Source organism: Aedes aegypti, chromosome 3 (genome assembly GCF_002204515.2).
Source record: "Aedes aegypti strain LVP_AGWG chromosome 3, AaegL5.0 Primary Assembly, whole genome shotgun sequence".
Taxonomy (NCBI): Eukaryota; Metazoa; Arthropoda; class Insecta; order Diptera; family Culicidae; genus Aedes; species Aedes aegypti.
Genome location: NC_035109.1, coordinates 240,626,350 through 240,646,966, shown reverse-complemented (window position 1 = coordinate 240,646,966; position 20,617 = coordinate 240,626,350). Strand labels below are relative to the sequence as shown.

Here is a 20,617-nt window from a genome sequence, read left to right as displayed (position 1 = left end):
GCCAATCACGTAGCTGTTTTTTTCTTTTTCTTCATTTTTCACCTTCCATTTCTCCGAACACGATCCAACTGCTACAATGCGACAAACGAACGTCGATATTTGGCTTTGAAATCACGTATAAATACTACCATCCAATCTGGCAGCTCCTTCAATGGCCAGTTGAAACTAAACAAACCGTCTGTTTAAGCCGTTCACCATTCGATGAATCTTTCGACGGGTTGTACTAATCTATTCTGACATTATGCTCCTGGCATTGTACTTTTAGTTCTAATGGAATCTAGTTATGTAGTATCCATTCGGATGCATCCACTAAAACGCAGTCATCCACATCTGTCTAAATGTAACCCATACGGCCACCATAAGACCACCTAGGAAATAAATCCTACCCAAATCTACAAAATCATCACTCTGCGGCAAGCTGAGGAAATGAGAAGAAACACTTCTCCGCTTCGGGACCGGGTGTTGTTTATCTTTCGCTATTAGTGTAGTGTGTTGAGGAGTATACTCGAGAAAACATCCATTATCTGTTCAACGACGTCCGATGCGAGAGCAAGAGGAAACGATGAACCCTTTTTCACCGAAAGCCTCGATAATTACTTATATCCGGTGATTTTGGTGGGAGTGCACAGATAATGAGCTGGAAATTGAGCACGTTTGAGATTAGTGCATGAGCGCGCATTTGAACAAGGTGAAACATGAGCGAGCTAAACTCCCAGATGTGCTTGTTGAATTTAAGGAGGTTCAAAACGTGCTCTACTTCTGGAAGCTGCATTATCCGGGCAAGGGATATTGTCTGTACAAAAACCATAAGTAACACAGGATGTAAATTTTGCTAAAAGGGTCCTTTTCCTCTCGAGTATTTCCCATTAATTTAAATTGTTTACGACGGATTTCATCTTCATAACGGATGAACGGTGACAAAGAAATGAGAGGGAGAGTTCAAATGTTGTGTGCTGGTAGCAGCCATATGAGTAATGATCCATTTTTGTTTTGGCTATTTTTGTTTCACACATGCCGGAAATATATGTTATGGCTGGGCTATAATCGGTACAACAAGCTGTTCATGTTCATAATGATGGTTGCTTAATTGAATTTTGATTTGATGAGAGAATCATGGTTAAATTTCAGCTACACTTGTAGCTTAATGAAAACGACAAGTTTTCACATATTTTGCTGGTATGACGTCTCTCTAAAAGCTATTCATGAAGAAATTTTCTTTTTTTTTTCTATGAAAAATTTCTCTAAGTATTCCTCAGAATTTTTCCCTAAGAAAAAGAAACAATTTCTCTAATATATTCTTCAGAATTTCTCTCTAAGATTTCAGATAGTCTTTCATGAATGCCTCATGGAATTTCTCTAAGGATTTACCAAGAATTGCTTTAGGTATTTTTTTAGGAATACTTCTATATATTTTTTTTACTTCTGTTAGGTGTGCTTCTAATATATCCTGGCAATTTCTGCAGGAATCCTGCCAGGGGAAGCGTTAGAAATTTCTCAGGATTTATGCCAAACGTTATTCCAGAAAATGATTCAGGCGCTCCTCCAGGGGTTCATCCTTTATTGATTCACGTCTAGAATTTCTCAGGAATCCTTCCAGAGATTTTATGAGGTTTCAAAAGATTCATTCCAATTTTTTTAAACGATAAAATAAATTAACGTGATGATTCCCCCTAGGTTTTCCTAAGGTGATTCTCCTGAGATTCCTGCAAAGATTTTCTCAAAGATTTATGATATATGAAATTAATTTATTGTTTGATTGACTCAAGGGCTTCATTAAAAAAAAAAAAACTTTAGGATTTCCTCGAAAAATTTCTATATAAAACTCTCCATAGAAATTTTAGTTCTCCAGATTCTCCAATAATACATAAGCAATATTTTTTAATTTTTTTTAAAGGTTTTCAAAATATGTTTCCAAACGTGTTCTGAGCACAACAGTATATATATATATATATATAGATTTTTTCACCTCTAAATCTTGAAAAAATCAATAAAAATTACAAAAATAAAATTTAGCACGTCGAGAGCCAAATAAAATAATGACAACTTCTTCTTAAACTCCTGTAGAAAAATTATCAAGGGTTCATATTTTTTCAATGAATTCTTTCAGGAATTCCGTCAAGGACTCAGAAATTCTACGGCATTCTTGAAGCAATTTCTATTTCTCTTCATGAATAACTCTAGATCGATTTCTTCAGAATTGCCCGAAGAACTTTTGTAGGTATGATTCTAAAAGTATTTACAGATGTTCCTGCAACATTTTTTTTTATTATTTATGAGGTTCAAACTGAATTATCCAGTACATTTCCCTCAAGGATTATTACAGTGGACATCTTATTATATTACTTATCATCTATTCAATCTATTAGAGTGTTACTGCCTCTCTGTAGTAGTCATGTCGTCACTTGAGTGAGAACGACACGTTGATAGCCTTCCCACATCTTTACTCTTCCACAATACAGTTGTTGTGGAAGCAATGTAGGTACGATAGGCAAACAGTTTCAACACTAAATAAATCGCACTCGCTCTTCCCGTGTGTGTAATTAACATGAGATGGATGGATATGGGTTATGAAAGGGGTCCGCGTGGTCTGTAGGGATTTGAATTCTAAACTTGTAACCAACTCAGTTATTGGATCACCAAGTGGCTCGGTAGCTTAGTTGGTAAAGCGCTCGTCTAGCATACAAGAGTCCTGGGTTCGAATCCCAGCCGAGCACGTGGATTTTTTTCATAATTTCACCCAAAATTTGTCCATCTTTACCACGCGTAATGAGTTAATTTAATTTTATTCAACCATTTTTTTTAACAATTTTCTACTCCAGGAATTTTTTTTAGGTAATCTTCCTTCTTCGAAGAATTTCTCCTGCGGTTTATGAGTTTTCCTGTGAGAATTTCTTCACGTTCTTCTATGATGCTATCAGTAACTAAAAACTTCTCCATAATTATTTTTTGTAATCTTTACCAGAGTTACCTAGATATATCTCACATAAATTCATGCAGTGATTCATACAAGAAATCTCTCCGGTATTGTTGAGAAGTTTTTTCATGGATTCCTTCGAAGATTTTTTCAAAGCTGGAATCTTTAAACATTGTAAACCCTCCTCGGATTCCTTTTGGGATTTTCGAAGGATTCCACGGGAACCGATTCATCGCAAAATTCTTCCAGAAACCCATTCAGCGTATCTTCAAATGATCAGTCCAAGCATTTTCTGAGGATTTCAAATTCTCCAACTACTACATTAGTACGCAATGTCATACATTTGACTAGGATTAGACAGCAATTCAAAATTCTATCTAAAGCCACTTTTTAGTTGATACTGTGTACTACATACTTTACAGAGTAACATTTGACGAATTCCATCCAGAATGGAAATTCCATCCAAAATCGAAAAAAAAATCAAAATCGTGCTTAGATTTCGATTAAATTTTGCACATGTTTTTGGCATGGTAAAATAAGGGTTTTCCATAGATTAATCATAATCATAATTTGACGACTTTTGAAAATGGCCTATAATTTTTTGCATGCAACTCGTTTGAACAATTCTAACTCCGAAACTGTTGATTTTCAAGAGAAAAATGTTCTATAAATAAATTTTAGTTAACCGTTAATATTATAAGAAAAAAATATACACTGAAAAATATTTTATTTATTTTCATTAAAAATCCAACAATAAAATATAAATTTTAAATCGCACAAAAACTCAATTTTTTATATAATTCTAATTTTCAGCATATAATTTTGATAGTTAACAGATGATTGGGACAAAGTTTAATAATGGAGAACTTTTTAATAAAAAAGTTTTTTTAAGAACATCTTTTGGCCGATTTTTCAAAATTTTGATTTTTGTCAAAATAAATACGTTCTGATCATATTATTATGGATTAGAATCATTTCAAGATTCTTATTGTATCATCAAAACGTTTTTCTTTTGACAAAAAAAAAACGAAAATCCACCAAAAGTTGTTTTCAGAAAAACTTTTTTATTGAAAATTTCTCCATTTTGAAACTTTGTCCCAAACACCTGTCTACTATCTAGATTGTATAGTAATAATTAAAATTCTGTGTAATTGAAAATTTAAGTTTTATTTTTTAATTTTTCATGAAAAAACTTAAAATATTTTTTAGGTGTATATTTTTTTCTTTTAGCCCGAACGGTTTACTACAACTTCTTCATAGAACATTTGTCTCTAAAATCAACAGTTTTGGAGTTCATTTTTCAAAAAAGTTGCGTGCAAAAATTTATGGGCCATTTTCAAAGGCTATTCTCGAGCCAAAATGATCTTTTTTTTCTATGGAAAACACTTTTTGTACCATACCAAAACATGTGCAAAATTTACTGCAAACATAATAACGTAAAACTGCATTGACACAAAATTTCAGTTTTCAAAATGTGTTCTTTTTTGGCCGCCTAGGCAATCATGTATCCTTTGTATAATCTTTCATATTAATTCTTCTATGGTTGTCGCTGAGAAATCGCTCTTATAGCATTTCTTGATATTGAGGGCGCGTTCGATAACGTTTCTTATTCGTCTATAGGTTCGGCAATGTTGAGGAGAAACTTCGACCCATGCATTGCAACCTGGGTACATGCTATGCTAGCAAATCGACAGATCTCATCTGAGCTGAGTGATTCGCGCATTACTGTAATGGCTACAAGGGGATGCCCTCAAGGAGTACTATCTCCCTTATTGTGGTCATTAGCGGTGGACTAACTGCTAGATAGCTTAGAAAGAAGGGGTTTTGAAGTTGTTGGATACGCAGATGACGTAGTCATTATTGTACGAGGCAAATTTGACAGCGTTATTTCATCAAGGATGCAAATTGCTCTCAATCACACACTCTCCTGGTGTCAAAAAGAGAAACTAGGAATAAACCCTTCAAAAACAACAATTGTACCGTTCACAAAAAGACGAAAGGTACAACTCCACCCTCTTTTCTTGAACCAAATACAATTAGTTTACTCAAATGAGGTCAAGTATCTTGGCATCACACTTGACGCAAAACTAAATTGGAACACCCATCTTCAAACAATCATAAATAAAGGTCTCAATTCACTCTGGGTTTGCTCAAAGACCTGTGGTAAAACATGGGGTCTAAAACCCAGTATGATCATGTGGATCTATAAAACAATCGTTCGGCCTAGAATAACCTATGCGTCCCTTGTTTGGTGGCCTAAGACAAAGGAAGCTACGGCTAGAGCTAAGCTGAACAAAATTCAACGTACTGCCTGTATTGCCATAACCGGTGCAGTTCGTAGTACCCCCTCGTTTGCCCTAGATGCTATACTCAATCTGCCCCGGCTGGATCAATTCATAAAGCTGGATGCTGAGAAAAGTGCTCTTCGGCTAAAACGATCAACAGTCCTACTGTCAGGGGACTTAACAGGTCACCTCAGTATATTAAACGAATTTTCGATAAATCCTATTGTTGAAAAATGTAGTGACTGGATGGAAAAAGTGGTAAACTATGACTCGCCATTCACGGTGGTCTTTCCTTCTCGTGAGGAATGGGAAGGAGGTGGACCCACCATTTCACCGGGATCTATTAAATTCTACACAGATGGTTCAAAAATGAATAATTTGACAGGGTCTGGAGTATACGGACCGAAAACCAAAATCTCTGTCTCTCTTGGACAGTGGCCTACAGTATTTCAAGCAGAAGTCTATGCAATCAAGGAATGTGCGCAGCTGTGTCTGAAAAGAAATTAGAGACATGCCACCATCTGTATTTTCTCTGATAGTCAAGCAGCGCTTCAATCTTTGAAGGCTTTCACTTGCAACTCAAAACTTGTGTGGGAATGCATTCTTGCATTGAAATCCCTAGCTGAACGCAATCGAGTTAAACTATATTGGATCCCAGGACATACGGGTCTAGAGGGTAACGAAATTGCCGATCAGCTAGCAAGGAATGGATCAACCAATATGTTCATTGGTCCAGAGCCATTCCTTGGCATTTCAAACTCTGCACTAAACACGGAATTGAACAACTGGTTGTTCGGTCAAATTCAATCAAATTGGAATACAGTTTCCAATGCGAATCAGTCCAAAAGGTTCGTAACAATAAACACGACACAAACACAAAAACTTATAGGTCTCAACAAAAGGGATCTCAGAACATACATCGGTCTAATAACTGGTCACTGCCCAAGCAGATACCACTTATACAAGATCGGTGTCGTCCAAAACACAAATTGCCGTTTCTGTGACGAGACGGACGAAACCTCACAACACCTTCTCTGCTCTTGCAGTGCACACATCCATCGTAGGTTCAAAATATTTGGCAAGCACTACTTACAGCCAGCTGATATTTGGAACGCATCCCCCAGGGAGGTGGTTAGCTTTATTAGGCTGATCACGCCAGATTGGGGGAACTACAACACTGCAACCTAGGACTTCTGCCCATCAATGGCAGATGGTTCAAAGTTCAGTCAAATGCGCAAAGTATTCCGGAGGCACATTTGCTACTGGAAAACATTGTGTACATAGAGTAATAGGGTATATCACAATAGTCCTAAAAAATGGACGCAGTGATCCCACACCCGACAGAAGAAGAAGAAGATTCTTCAGAAGCTCCTTTTGGGTGTCACACCAGGTTTTATTCAGCAACAGTTCCTTCGACCATTCCTGCACACATCCAATATTCTAAGAAATTCCTCCAGAAAACTGAAGAATATTATCCAGGATTTTAATTGGTTCGCTAATATGCTTCACGCTTTCAATAACATACTTACTTACTTATTTGGCTTTACATCAATTATCTTGATAAAGCCTCGCCAACAATATTTCGCCAATTCCCTCGGTTCATGGCCGCTTCTCTCCATCCTCGACTGTGACCCACGCTCTCCAGGTCCTGGTGTACCTGATCAATCCACCTAGCTCGCTGCGCCCCACGCCTTCTTGTTCCGACCGGATTCGTGGCGAACACCATCTTTACAGGGTTGTTGTCCGGCATTCTTGCAACATGCCCTGCCCAGCGTATCCTTCCAGCTTTAGCTACCTTCACGATACTAGGTTCGCCGTAGAGTTGAGCGAGCTCGTGGTTCATCCTTCGCCGCTACACGCCGTTCTCCTGCACGCCGCCGAAGATCGTCCTCAGCACTCGGCGTTCGAAAACCCCAAGAGCTTGCAAGTCCTCCTCGAGCATAGTCCACGCCACATGCCGATAGAGGACTACCGGTCTTATGAGCGTTTTGTACATCGTGCATTTGGTGCGGGGGTGAATCTTTCTTGACCGCAGTTTCTTCTGGAGCCCATAGTAGGCACGACTTCCGCTGATGATGCGCCTTCGTATTTCCCGACTAACATTGTTGTCAGCCGTCAACAAGGATCCGAGGTAGACGAACTCGTCCACCACCTCGAAGGTATCCCCGTCTATCGTAACACTGCTTCCTAGGCGGGTCCTGTCGCGCTCAGTTCCGCCAACCAGCATGTACTTTGTTTTCGACGCATTCACCATTAGCCCGACTCTTGTTGCTTCGCGTTTCAGGCGGGTGAACAAATCTGCCACCGTTTCAAATTTTCTCCCAATAATATCCATGTCGTCCGCGAAGCAAACAAATTGTCCGGATCTCGTGAAAATCGTGCCTCGACTGTTAAGTCCGGCTCTCCGCATGACACCTTCAAGCGCAATATTGAACAACAGGCACGAAAGTCCGTCGCCCTGTCGTAGTCCCCGCCGAGACTCGAACGAACTGGAGTGTTCGCCCGAGATCTTCACGCAGTTTTGCACACCGTCCATCGTTGCTCTGATCAATCTTGTGAGCTTCCCGGGAAAGCTGTTCTCGTCCATGATTTTCCATAGCTCTATGCGGTCGATACTATCGTATGCCGCCTTGAAATCGATGAACAAATGGTGCGTAGGGACCTGGTACTCACGGCATTTCTGGAGGATTTGCCGCACGGAAAAGATCTGGTCCGTTGTCGAGCGGCCGTCGATGAAACCTGCTTGATAACTTCCCACGAACTCGTTTGCTATAGGTGATAGACGACGGAAGAGAATCTGGGATAGCACTTTATAGGCGGCGTTTAGGATGGTGATTGCACGATAATTTTCACACTCCAGTTTGTCGCCCTTTTTGTAGATAGGGCATATAACGCCTTGCTTCCACTCCTCCGGTAGCTGTTCCGTTTCCCAGATTCTGACTATCAGCCGATGCAGACAAGCGGCCAACCTGTCCGGGCCCATCTTGATGAGTTCGGCTCCGATACCATCCTTGCCAGCGGCTTTGTTGTTCTTGAGCTGTTGAATGGCATCCTTAACTTCCCCCATCGTGGGAGCTGGTTGATTTCCGCTATCCGCTGTGCCTACGTAGCCATCGCCTTCGCTGTCCTGACCTTCTGTGCCTGTGTTCTCTGCGCCATTCAGGTGTTCATCGTAGTGCTGCTTCCACCTTTCGATCACCTCGCGTCCGTCCGTCAAGATGCTCCCATCCTTATCCCGGCACATCTCAGCTCGCGGCACGAAGCCTTTGCGGGATGTGTTGAGCTTCTGATAGAACTTCCGCGTTTCTTGAGAACGGTACAGCAACTCCATCTCTTGGCATTCCACCTCTTCCAGGCGGCGCTTTTTGTCCCGGAATAGGCGGGTTTGCTGTTTCCGCTTCAGTCTGTATCGTTCCACGTTTTGCCGCGTACCATGCTGCAGCATTGCAGCCCGCGCTGCATTCTTCTCCTCTAGAACCTCCTGGCACTCCTCGTCGAACCAATCGTTTCTTGAGCTCCGTTCCACATATCCGACAACGCTTTCGGCAGCGTCGTTAATGGCTGCTTTGACTGTCCTCCAGCAGTCCTCAAGAGGGGCCCTATCGAGCTCGCCCTCATCCGGCAACGCTGCCTCAAGATGCTGCGCGTACGCATTGGCGACATCCGGTTGTTTCAGCCGCTCGAGGTTGTACCGGGGCGGGCGTCGGTACCGTACATTGTTGATGACGGATAGTTTTGGGCGCAGTTTCACCATCACCAGGTAGTGGTCGGAGTCAATGTTGGCGCCACGATAGGTTCTGACGTCGGTTATGTCGGAGAAGTGCCGTCCATCGATCAAAACGTGGTCAATTTGCGATTCTGTCTGCTGGGGTGATCTCCAGGTGTACCGATACGGGAGGCTGTGCTGGAAATAGGTGCTACGAATGGCCATGTTCTTGGAGGCGGCAAAATCTATCAGTCGTAGGCCGTTCTCGTTCGTCAGCCGGTGGGCGCTGAACTTTCCAATCGTCGGTCTGAACTCCTCCTCCTGGCCAACCTGAGCGTTCAAATCTCCTATGATGATCTTGACGTCGTGGCTTGGGCAGCGGTCGTACTCGCGTTCGAGCTGCGCGTAAAATGCGTCCTTGTCATCATCAGTGCTTCCGGAGTGTGGGCTATGCACGTTGATTATGCTGAAGTTAAAGAATCGGCCTTTGATTCTTAACTTACACATTCGTTCATTGATCGGCCACCACCCGATCACGCGCCTTTGCATATCACCCATCACTATAAAAGCTGTTCCCAGCTCGCGTGTGTTGCCGCAGCTCTGGTAGATGGTATGATTACCTCTAAACGTTCGCACCAATGCTCCTGTCCAGCACACCTCCTGCAGCGCTACGATGTCGAAACCGCGGGTCTTCAGTACATCGGAGAGTATGCGAGTACTTCCAATGAAGTTGAGAGATTTGCAGTTCCACGTACCGAGTTTCCAATCGCTAGTCCATTTTCGTCGCTGTGGTCTTTGCCGATTGATCCGGTCCGTATTCTCTCGTTGACGTTCCTGTGCTGATGTGTTTTTACGGCTGGCTCGCAGGGCCTGACACCAACCCCCTAGATTTCCGGAGGACCATTTCAATAACATATCTAATGAATCTTGCAAGGAAACTTCCACAGATATTTCAAAAAAAAAAAAAAAAATAACCTTCACAAATATCTCCCGGATTTACACATGAATTTCTCCAGTGATTTCTGGAAGGTTTCGTAGAAAAGTCGCTGGAAAGATTTCCTAATTTCTGGGTAATATTTTTTGACGGAATCTTTAGAGGTATTTCTGGAGTAATTTTCAGAGAAATATCTTTTTATCGTCTTAAATAAATCTTGAATCAAAATTTTTGAGTAAATTTCATGGTTGGATTCTTAAAGTTATCCACAACTAAAAGAATTAAGAATTTTCTGAGGAAGTCTGTAAACAAATCGTAAGAAAAGCTATGTTTGAATCTATAGACGAATTCGTGGAGTAATATTAATTTGAAAATTATAAAAATCAGGTCAAACTCTTGAAGGTGTCTTGAACGAAAGGCTTTAAGAAGTTTCTTAGAAAGTCTGTAACAGAAACGCTGAATAAACTTCTAAAGAAACTTTAGAATAACACTAGGACAAAGCCTGCTCCACAGCTTGGTGTTCAATGAACACTTCCACAGTTATTCTTCTTCTTCTTTTTTTCTGACCGTTACGTCCCAACTGGGACAAAGCCTGCTTCTCAGATTAGTGTTCCTATGAGCATTTCCACAGTTATTAACTGAGAGCTTTCTTTGCCGATTGACTATTTTTGCATGTGTATATCGTGTGGCAGGTACGAAGATACTCAATGCCCTGGGAATCGAGAAAATTTCCATTACGAAAAGATCCTCGACCAGCGGGATTTGAACCCACGATCCTCAGCATGGTTATGCTGAATAGCTGCACGTTTACCGCTACGACTATCTGGGCCCCATCATCCACAGTTATTAACAGAGAGCTTTTAAGCCTAAAGTTGCCATTTTAGCATTTAGTATATCGTGTGGCAGGTACGATGATACTCTATTTCCAGGGAAGTCGAGGAAATTTCCATTACAAAAGATCCTGGACCAATCATTAATCGAATCAAGTCACCTTCAGTATGACTTTGTTTTGTAGCCGCGCACTCTAACCACTCGGCTAAGAAAGGCCCCATCTTAACAGATACCCGAGTTTATTTCTGTAAAATACATAGAGAAATATATACTTTAATACGAGCAATGTTATGTTAATGTTATGAGTAATATCAAAAAAAGTACTTGAAAATATTGTTAAAGAATTGTATGATCTGGTTCTTTTCACCAAGACAGACAAAAATGCAAAACTAGTTTTAAGTAAGAGTCGTATTCTTCCTCCTTATACAAAAGGAGTTTCAAGTAAGAGTCTTAATTCTTATCCATGAATCGCATTACCGACCAAAGGTGACTCTCAGATCTCTTTGCTCCCTCACCAATAAACACCCTTCCCGTGAGGATTGTGCAGATGCAGAAGTATTGCCGGTCTCTAGAAGTAACACTCATTACACACTAACATTCCTTCGCCATTCCAACTGACTGTAAGGACTTGGCCGGTGCCGTTATTGATCAATAATATGAGAGCTGCTAAAATTGCACATCGAGACTAAGCGGAAAATCCCATCCCTTATTGATTTGGATCAAAGTGAAATTCTTACCAGTTTCGATCAATCACGGAGTAGCAACCATTGACATGTACGTACAGTTAGTCTATGCTATGCTATGCTGAAAGAATTGTATGCTCGGGTTCTCTAAGGATTGTCCAAGGGATTCTTATATTCTGGTTCCTGTTTGATCTTTTTTCAAACTTGGGGCTCTAAAGTTTCTATTGTTAACATATCTAGTTGCTACATTTAGCGAGGTTTTTAAACAAACATTCAAAACTCATTTATTTTACATTGAACTGTAAATGTACGAATAATAACCCGCGAACATTGTGTCAATGAAATTGTAAGTGTTCAGCAAAAATAACTAAGAATTTTCTATTACGAAACACTGAAAATTGAAAGTTTCCTTGTCACCTATCACTGTACTCGTGGCTATCAAAGAATTTATTTTCAAACCCTTCTACCTTTATGATTCATTACCGCGGAACTTACCGCTGAGTTAGGCATGACCTCTAAACCATTTCAGCAATTTCAATGTTATTACTCGCTAAAGTTCAATTGCGAATGATCCATCAATCACTCTAATTTCATTTTGGCTATTTAATTGCCTCTCAATGTCAATGACATTCATTCATGTTCGATCTTACTTACATTCATCAAGAGTTTTTTTTTCGCATGTCTCATGTCTGTTTTTTGGCTCATACCAGATCTTTTCTCTGTACCGCGTTCACTTTAGAGTGTTATGGTCATCCTGTCGAAACAATTGAAGTTATTGCGCGAGACCTCCAAACGAATAATTGGTGTAAATTGAACAGGTACCGCCCGCCATAACAATACCTGCATTTGATTTGAAACGTAATTGTCATTTTTTATTCGTTTCATCTGCATGCTCTGAATCCGCTTGTTGATCTTTCTACAGATGAGTCGTTCTTGCAGGATGTAATATCTGTTCGAGTCGTGTTTCAAACCGTGTTTCGTGCTCGATTTGAATACTTTAACATAATCGTTGCTCAAAGTAAAAGAGTTATGCTCATTTACCGATATACATCGCATTAAACCAAGCGGTTGCTGTTACCTAACACCAACAGCCGCCCGTGGTTGTTGGAGATTGTGCTTGGTGTGTTTAAGAAGAAGATTCAGTATTTATGTGATGGCTGCTTTTTGTTCGTACCTTTATTCTTTTGGAGAATATTAAATCGTAAATGAAGAACTTTTGCTTTGTGAGCTTTCTACATAATGTTTAGGTTAATGATATATGTTTGAATTTCAAACCAATCAGCATAACGCCTACAAAATGTATTAGAATTATCCCCACATTTCTCCGATTTTTTAAACAACAATGGGACAACCGCCGCTTCATAATGGGCCGTGAAACAGTTATGCACTCTTTGATCGTCGGTCGGTATCCAATTTCTGGATTCCACCCCAGTCATAGTCATCGACATCAGTGGAGGAGCACCAGTGCTACGATTGTGCAAATGCGAAAGAGCAAACGAGCATGAAATTTTATGTAGCAGACTTAATACTTATAGCCCATAGCCGAAGGCTCTTCTCCCCACGTGGTCTCATTTCGTTCTTATGTTAGTCAATACTGCACAAAATTTCTTCTCTGTTCCGTTTGAATCCGATTGCAGTTGGGGACCAACCACTGTACCGTTTCTCTAGGGTGCAGGTCATTCCCTGGAGTTGTCGAACAAGTACAGATGGTATTTGTTGAATGGCCTATCGGCATTGGCCAATGCTTTATTAGGATCCGTCTTTGTTGTATCCAACAACCATAAAAGACGCATATACCTGGCTTGTAATGAACCAAGTTGGGGAAGTCTAAACACTTTTGCTCAGGGATAGGAACGTCCGCTTGCAAATTCACTCGCTTTTAACTTAACACAGAAGCTTATAATACGACCACGGTGTGCCAGAAACCGTTATTAACAGAAAAAAATGTCCATGAATTCGGCACCCACCATTCGAAAGATATAGTATTCAAGCATATTCTCCGTGAATTTGAAAATATTCTAACAAGGGAATCGAAAGTTATAGTGATTAGAAGGTTTTAAGCTAGTTTGCATGGGATATTCACATGCTTATAAATATTGCTCAACGGTGCATCATTATTTACTTGTAAAAAAAGCCAAGTAACCATCAGCTTTGCATTAAGCATTCAAAACATGTGATATCCAAGCATCTTCCCTGTAAATTTTAAATCATTACGTCGAGAAAATCAGAAGTTTTAGTGATTTGTATATTTACCATTATTTCTATGAAGTCTCAATTAGAGCTTTTTTATGGCTTTTTTATATTAGTGCATAGAATTTACAAATAAAAATGTCCATATGACTGACACTCGGCATTCAAAAGATGATTATTCAAGCATCTTCGCAGTTAGTTTGAGAATACTTTATCTAGAGACAACACAACTAAGTACTTTGAAGTTTTGAACCTATAATAGGGTATTAAATTACCACGTTCAATGTTTTTACCACTACTAATTGCAACAAATTCTTATCAATATGTTGATCAATGTGATTTAATAGCGTGATTGACCGCCTACTGTTGCTTCTCCGTCATTACAAGAGCAACTATACATGCACAAGGATCCAACGGATGTTACTTAGGGTTAGTCGCAGCACTCTCAGTGTGTAAGTAATGGAATTCTCATTCCTTGTACTAAGCAATACCGCGTCCTGCTGTGTCCTAATACATGAAAATTGGGATTATGGAATAAATATTTACGTGATACTATCTTTGAGGAAGCCGTTGGAATCCTCTGCACTGCCACGAGAAGTCAATGGGAGTTTGGAAAATTGGAAGTGGTTATATTACAGATTCGTCTTGGTAAACAAAACTCCTAATTACAATAGTCCTAGGGATGATCACATCATTTTCACTGGTTATAGTCCATTATACCTCTCCGAAAACATAATGAAGTCATCAACATAATAAATATAATAAAATAAAAAGTAATCCTCTTATATGAACAAAACATGACTGAATCAATATGACGATACCTTTGATGACGAACTATTCAAAGATTTCGCATGATGCAAATCATGCAGCATCAATTCAAAAAGTAATCTATCAGTATCTAAAGGAAAAGCAGACGCTCATAGTATCCAATGATTCTAGGAACTAAACAAAATAGAAGGCTTGATGCATTTACATATTTTGCAAAACATGAAACAAAATTAATTTCTACAATAAACTCCTACTAACTATTATTTGAACAAACACATAAATAAACGTATCCCCTTCGCTGTCATGAATAAAATGTGAACCATCATATTTAACTTATTTTCAACACTAGCATAAAATGAACTTACTAGTTGATAATCCAACCTCGACTGAGCAACATGTTGCCACTTTCAAATTGTTCAGGTTCACCAATATGCTTATTTGGGCCATAACGAAACACTGCCCCACAAAACGCGCAGAAATGAAACAAAATTCATAAAAACGAACCCATTTGCTTGTGATTCAATGAAACACTGCATTTCTTCAATGTAAGATATAAGTTGAATGCATTTCTGTTAAGTTAATTTGTGTTGAAATCATTAAATGCGTGTTGCGAACACTATTTCAGACGATTGAAAAAAAATCTTAATGACTCCAAAACTTCGAAGTACTCTAATTATGTTGTCTTTTGCTAAAATAATCTCAAACTAACTGCGAAGATAATTGACTACTATATCTTTTGAATGCCGAGGGTCAGTCCTATAGACATTTTTATTTGTAGATTACGTACACTTTCATAACAAAGGCGTATAAATCAGCCCTAATTTTAACTTCATAGAAATAATGGTAAATATACAAATCACTATAACTTCTGATTTTCTTGACGTAATGATTTCAAATTTACAGGGAAGATGCTTGGATATCACATGTTTTGAATGCTTAATGCAAAGCTGTGGTTACTTGGCTTTTTTACTAGTTAATAATGATGCACCGTTGAGCAATATTTATAAGCATGTGAATATCCCATGCAAAATAGCTTAAAATCTTCAAATCACTATAACTTTCGATTCCCTCGTTAGAATATTTTCAAATTCACGGAGAAGATGCTTGAATACTATATCTTTCGAATGGTGGGTGCCGAATTCATGGACATTTTTTTTCTGTTAATAACGGTTTCTGGCACACCGTGACGACGTATGATATTCGAACACTCATTTAATTCATCTAGATATTTGAAATGTGTTGAACCTGAGAAATACATTTTTTTTTTGGAAACTTGCCGAAGATGTAAAGTTACCATGCTTTATAGCGTAAGGCATCTATACCGATTTATCAACAAGTGAACGTTCCCAACCCTGCTAACTCCGAACAGCATAAAGGAAATACCGGAATGTTCGTTCCTGCACAGAATTTTCTCTATGCAGTGAAACATTCCTTGCCCTAGCTACATTTTAATTACTGTATTTCAATTAGCAGTACTGCCACTGGTACCGTTAACTGCTGACCTGGTTGTGTAACTGATTTGAACCAAATGTGTTTCTTTCTTCGAGGTACACCAAAGCAAAACTTTATCCGATGTTGTACTAAGAGATGCTACATACTAATCGGCGAATGATGAGCAAAAGAAAAAAATGATCATACCTCTAAATTGTTGATTGGTCAGCTTGTGGAACAAGTTGTTTCGATTTGTTTTTCTCTTTATTGCCGACAAAATTAATGTTCAAATAGATTCATCAATGTTTTTTTCTCTATTTATTTCCAGGTAAATTAATCCTTATTTTTCATGCAACTGACTGGAACGTTGCTGCGCTCACTGTAGTTCGTAAGTAAAATTAAATTATTTTTTGAGCCACAAAAAACAGCTTTCAGCAAAGTTTTTTTTTTGTTAGGGGAATATTTGTCAATTGGTCATTTTAAATAGCTTATAAGATTATTTTTATTCTTCTGACATTACGTCCCTTGATGGAATGAGGGTGCTGTTCAGTTATAGATAGGGATAGGGACGTTTCAATATACCAATTCATTTTTTATAATTTTGCTGCATTTTGCTGTTCGTGACAAGTCAATTCGATGTTTTTGTGTCAAGTCATATTTTCTATCCATCGTTCAATATACAAGGTAGTGATAAAAAAAAAAACATTTTCTTTACCTTTAGTTTCTCGTATGATATCCTTCTGATATTTCTTGTTTCGAAATATCTAAAGAAAAAAGGATTCCAAAACACAAAGTTCTTTATTGTTATGTATGTATTGTTTATTTCAATGTTTTTTAACGTATTTGATGATTCCCTTCATCCGAAACATACAGTCCACCCCGATCCGACCAGAGTTGGCCACGGTTAACGCGCCAACAATCATTATTCATTAATTGATTGGATGGAAATATAAGTTCAGGCTAATATGTTTAAAAAGTCTCGAGCAGAAAGAAGGAACTATTTGAATAAAATGATTCGATATATTGGAACGTCCATAGTAATAAAAACTTTCACAGTTAGTTTCTTTGCTAATAATCGTGTTTTTATAGGAGAAAACTCAAAGAGACTCAACAGGAGATAACTCTGGAAGTGTAGGTTCACGCATCGCCCCATGGCGCTGGTTATACGCCATTTTATGCACGTATGTGTATAGAGAACGAACCATAGGTCGTAGCCCCTTTCCTCCCCGGAACCCCTTTTACAATATTACTTCATGTAGCACTTTACCACATGTAGCCTTGACAAACTGCTTCGCAAGCCCGTCTCTTTCGCATATTAGTATCATTCTTCCTAATAGCTCTCTTTCTCTATCTATCTAATACATATTATGGGTAGATTCTATATCCATGAAGTGGTGGACAATTTAGGTGAAGCCTTCATCGCCAAAATCAACGATGTCGTTGTATGGCAGTTGTTATGCACCGCCGAGTTAAGTTGGACGGATCATCGCAGGAAACTCAATGCCTGGGCTGTGGTGTGGGGCAACAGTACCTTAATGCCTAGCCTTAGCCTTAGCGGAGCTAGATGTACTATTGTGCAATGAAGGCTCCGTAAGCACATTTCGAAAGGGAATCCATCGTTGACGTTACAACAAAAGGGAATCCATCGTTGACGTTACGTTTTGCAGTCCTGCATAGTCGGCAAACATAAACTGGAGAGTTTGTGAGGGATATAGCCATAGCGACCATCAAGGGATACGCTACCGCAGCGATCAACGGAACACGGCGTTAACAATGGGAAGAATAACTAGCGAGTGGAAGTGTAAAACGAAAGCCATTAACAAGACGCTATTCGTTAAGGCAATTCGTCAAGACGGCGATAACGAGCTAACACAAAAGATGGTAACGGCTTGTGACGCAAATATGCCGTGATAATTGGAGCCGAGGAACATACGGCGACCAGCTTACTGGTGGAATGATACGCTCAGCTCGCTTCGCGCTGCTTGTCTCAGAGCTAGAGTGCGGGCTCAGAGAGCAGGGACAGAAATGGAGAGAAGGGAACTGAGGACGGCTTTTCGATAAGCTAAGACTGCACTCAAACGGGAGATCAAGCTACGTCAGTCTAATTGCTACAATGAGCTGTGCCGAGATGCAGACACCAATCCGTGGGGTAATGCATATCGAGTTGTAATGACAAAGATCAAGGGCCTTTAGACGCCAGCTGAGATGTGCTCAGACAAGCTGAAGTTGATCGTAGAGATTCTCTTCCCGAAGCACATTCCATCGTCCTGGCCTCCAACGGCGTACGGTGGAGACGCAGAAGCAATCGCTAAGGACCGGCAAGTGTCTAACGACGAGCTTGTGGAAGCGGCGAAACGAGTAAAATCTAAGAAAGCACCTAGTTCAGATGGAATACCGAACATGGTGCTGAAAGCTGCCATCCTGGTATATCTGGACATGCTCAGGAAGCTGTTGCAGAAGTGTCTTGACGAAGGAAACTTTCCAGGAATATGGAAGATCCAGAAACTGGTACTGCTACCAAAGCCAGGGAAGCCACTGGGAAACCACGCCTCGTTTAGGCTCATTTGCATGCTGGATACGCTCGGACTAACACCTTGAAAGAATCATCCTTAACAGGCTGACGATGTGCACGGAGAGTGAGCGCGGATTGTCACAAATGCAGTTTATGGTTTTGCGGATGACTTGCGTCACTAACGAGACGCTGGAAGAAGTGGAGATGTCGCCTATGAAAACAATTGACGCAATCGAGGGCTGGATGAGCATAGTCAAACTGCAGATAGCTCACCACAAAACAGAAGTACTGCTAGTCAGCAACTGCAAGACGGCTCAGCAGATGGAGGTCAACGTCGGAAGTAATGTGATTCAACCGAAGCGCGTATTGACGCACCTGGAAGTAATGATCGACGATCGGCTAAATTTTAACAGCCACGTTTATTACGCATGTGAAAAATCCGAGAGAGTTATTATCGCAATAGAGAGACTCATGCCAAACTTAGGCGGTCCAAGCAACAGTACGAGGCTAGCTAATGTCGCGTCATCGATACTGAGGTATGGAGTTCCTGCTTGGGGCTACGCACTGGAAGCAAAGCGAAAAGCTAAACAAAGCGTTACGGCTGATGGCAATGCGCGTCACGAATGATTATAGGATGATATCGTCAGATGGTGTATTCGTTATAGCCGGTATGATCCTCATTTGCATCACTTTGGCGGAGGATATCAAGTGCTACCAACGAAGAGACTCAGAAACTTACGGGAGATGGCCAGAGCCGCATCTACGACGAGGTGGAAGCACGAGTAGGATTGCACGGATAAAGAAAGATGGACCACCGGTCCATCCCAAACCTGTTGACGTGTATGAAAAGGCAGTATCGAGACGTGAACTTCTTCCTGCCACAGTTGGATGTTTCAGAAAGTATCTCCATAGATACGGGCACGCAGAGTCGCCACACTGCCGTGACTGCCTAAACATCGAGGAGACACTGCAACATGTAGTTTTTGACTGTCCAAGATACGTGGAAGTGCGGAACGAAAAGCTCGGAAGCAGTGACGGAGGTTCAGGCCCTGACAACATCATGCAGAAAATGTGTCAACTCAACACGTAAGTACGTGGCTCGCAGTGAACAGAGCGATTAGGCATATGATGTTGTCTAGTGAGAATACAACAGCGCGTCAGGCCACGATTGGAGTAGGCTAGATCCTCCGTCGGGGACTAGGCCGGGTAGTTCGAGCGTCACGTAGTATCGGTAATGGGTAGTCGGGGCACTTGTGAACTGTAAATTTTCCTCCGCCGGAAAGTCTTCGTCGGAATTGGATAGATATTCTGAGTTATACGAGCGTATTACCGGCTTCATTTTGTCAGAGTCATTACATTGCAACGACTTATGGCTTCATGAGGCTCCTACATGCTTAGCGAACATTCCGACCAGCCTACCTTTAGCATAATTTCTCGCTTTGTTGGCACTTGCAACCGATAGTCTCATGGCTGCCACCTGGGTGTCTTGTGGATGGATTTACCGGCAAAGTCAATGTCATACTGTCTTTAAGAGCAGCCGATACCTCCGCTTCATTAAGACATCCCACCGATCATTGTACGTCTTACACACCTTGCTTCTGCGCCAAATAGCAAAAACTTTGCCGTGTCTCGCACCGCTTGCAGAACTTCGGCGTATTACGCATCCCTCGTTTAAATAACTAGGGTTTCGCCCTTACCTTCTCGTTCCGTTTCTCTTTTCGGTTTTGACTTCTTTTTGGTCGCCGGTTACAAATTTCTTCTTACCTCTCCCATTTCCATCGGTATCCATGAGATGCTATTGCTTTGTTGGCTGGGCTTGTAACATCATCCTGCGCTTTTTCTTGGCATTCTTCTTCACTCCATGCTCTCTTGATCGCAGGATATGACTGGTAAAAGCTTATCGTCTCTGGAGGACGGCCACGTAGTCCGTATTTTAATTAGAAACCATGAGGCTTTTCTCTAGGTTTTTGTATTTATTTATTGTATTTATTGTTAGCTATTGTGTACGATAACTTGCTGTTTCTACAAACGTTTGCTCAAGTCAAGGAGAAAAGGTTTTCATCCTCGGATGGTCCTCTATTCGGCATTACGTATCGAATAATGTCGTCTGACATACTTGCGTTACCTGTGGAGGAAAACGCTTCAGTCCGGCTCGATTCAGTGTTTTTTAACTCCTGTGCCCTGATTATCTCATAGTTTTGCTTTGCCGCTAAGACTATCGGAAAAAAAAAATGTCAGGCAGGGTAATTGGGCAATCAGGGAAACAGCTTCCGTGGTTACGGAGTTCAGGATAATGGTATATTCGAAAAAAAAAAAAAGAGTTCGGGCTCATAGCGTATGGATTTTGTGTGGGTTTTATAGTT

The 20,617-nt window shown here is 40.5% G+C and overlaps 1 protein-coding gene and 1 non-coding gene across 5 annotated transcripts in view; both read left to right on the top strand.

Moving 5' to 3' along the window:
* LOC5568396 (rab11 family-interacting protein 4B) overlaps positions 1-20,617 on the top strand; it is a 362,368-nt gene that overhangs the window by 95,783 nt on the left and 245,968 nt on the right. The window contains exon 1 of one of the 4 annotated variants that reach the window (XM_021849278.1): positions 16,075-16,130. The exons of the other annotated variants lie outside the window; for them this stretch is intronic. The gene's annotated coding sequence lies outside the window, so the exon portion shown is untranslated. Of the gene's footprint in view, positions 1-16,074; positions 16,131-20,617 lie in introns of those variants that run through there. 4 annotated transcript variants of the gene reach the window in all.
* On the top strand, positions 2,643-2,714 carry Trnaa-agc. Its single transcript has one exon. It is a non-coding gene; the product is annotated as a tRNA-Ala (tRNA).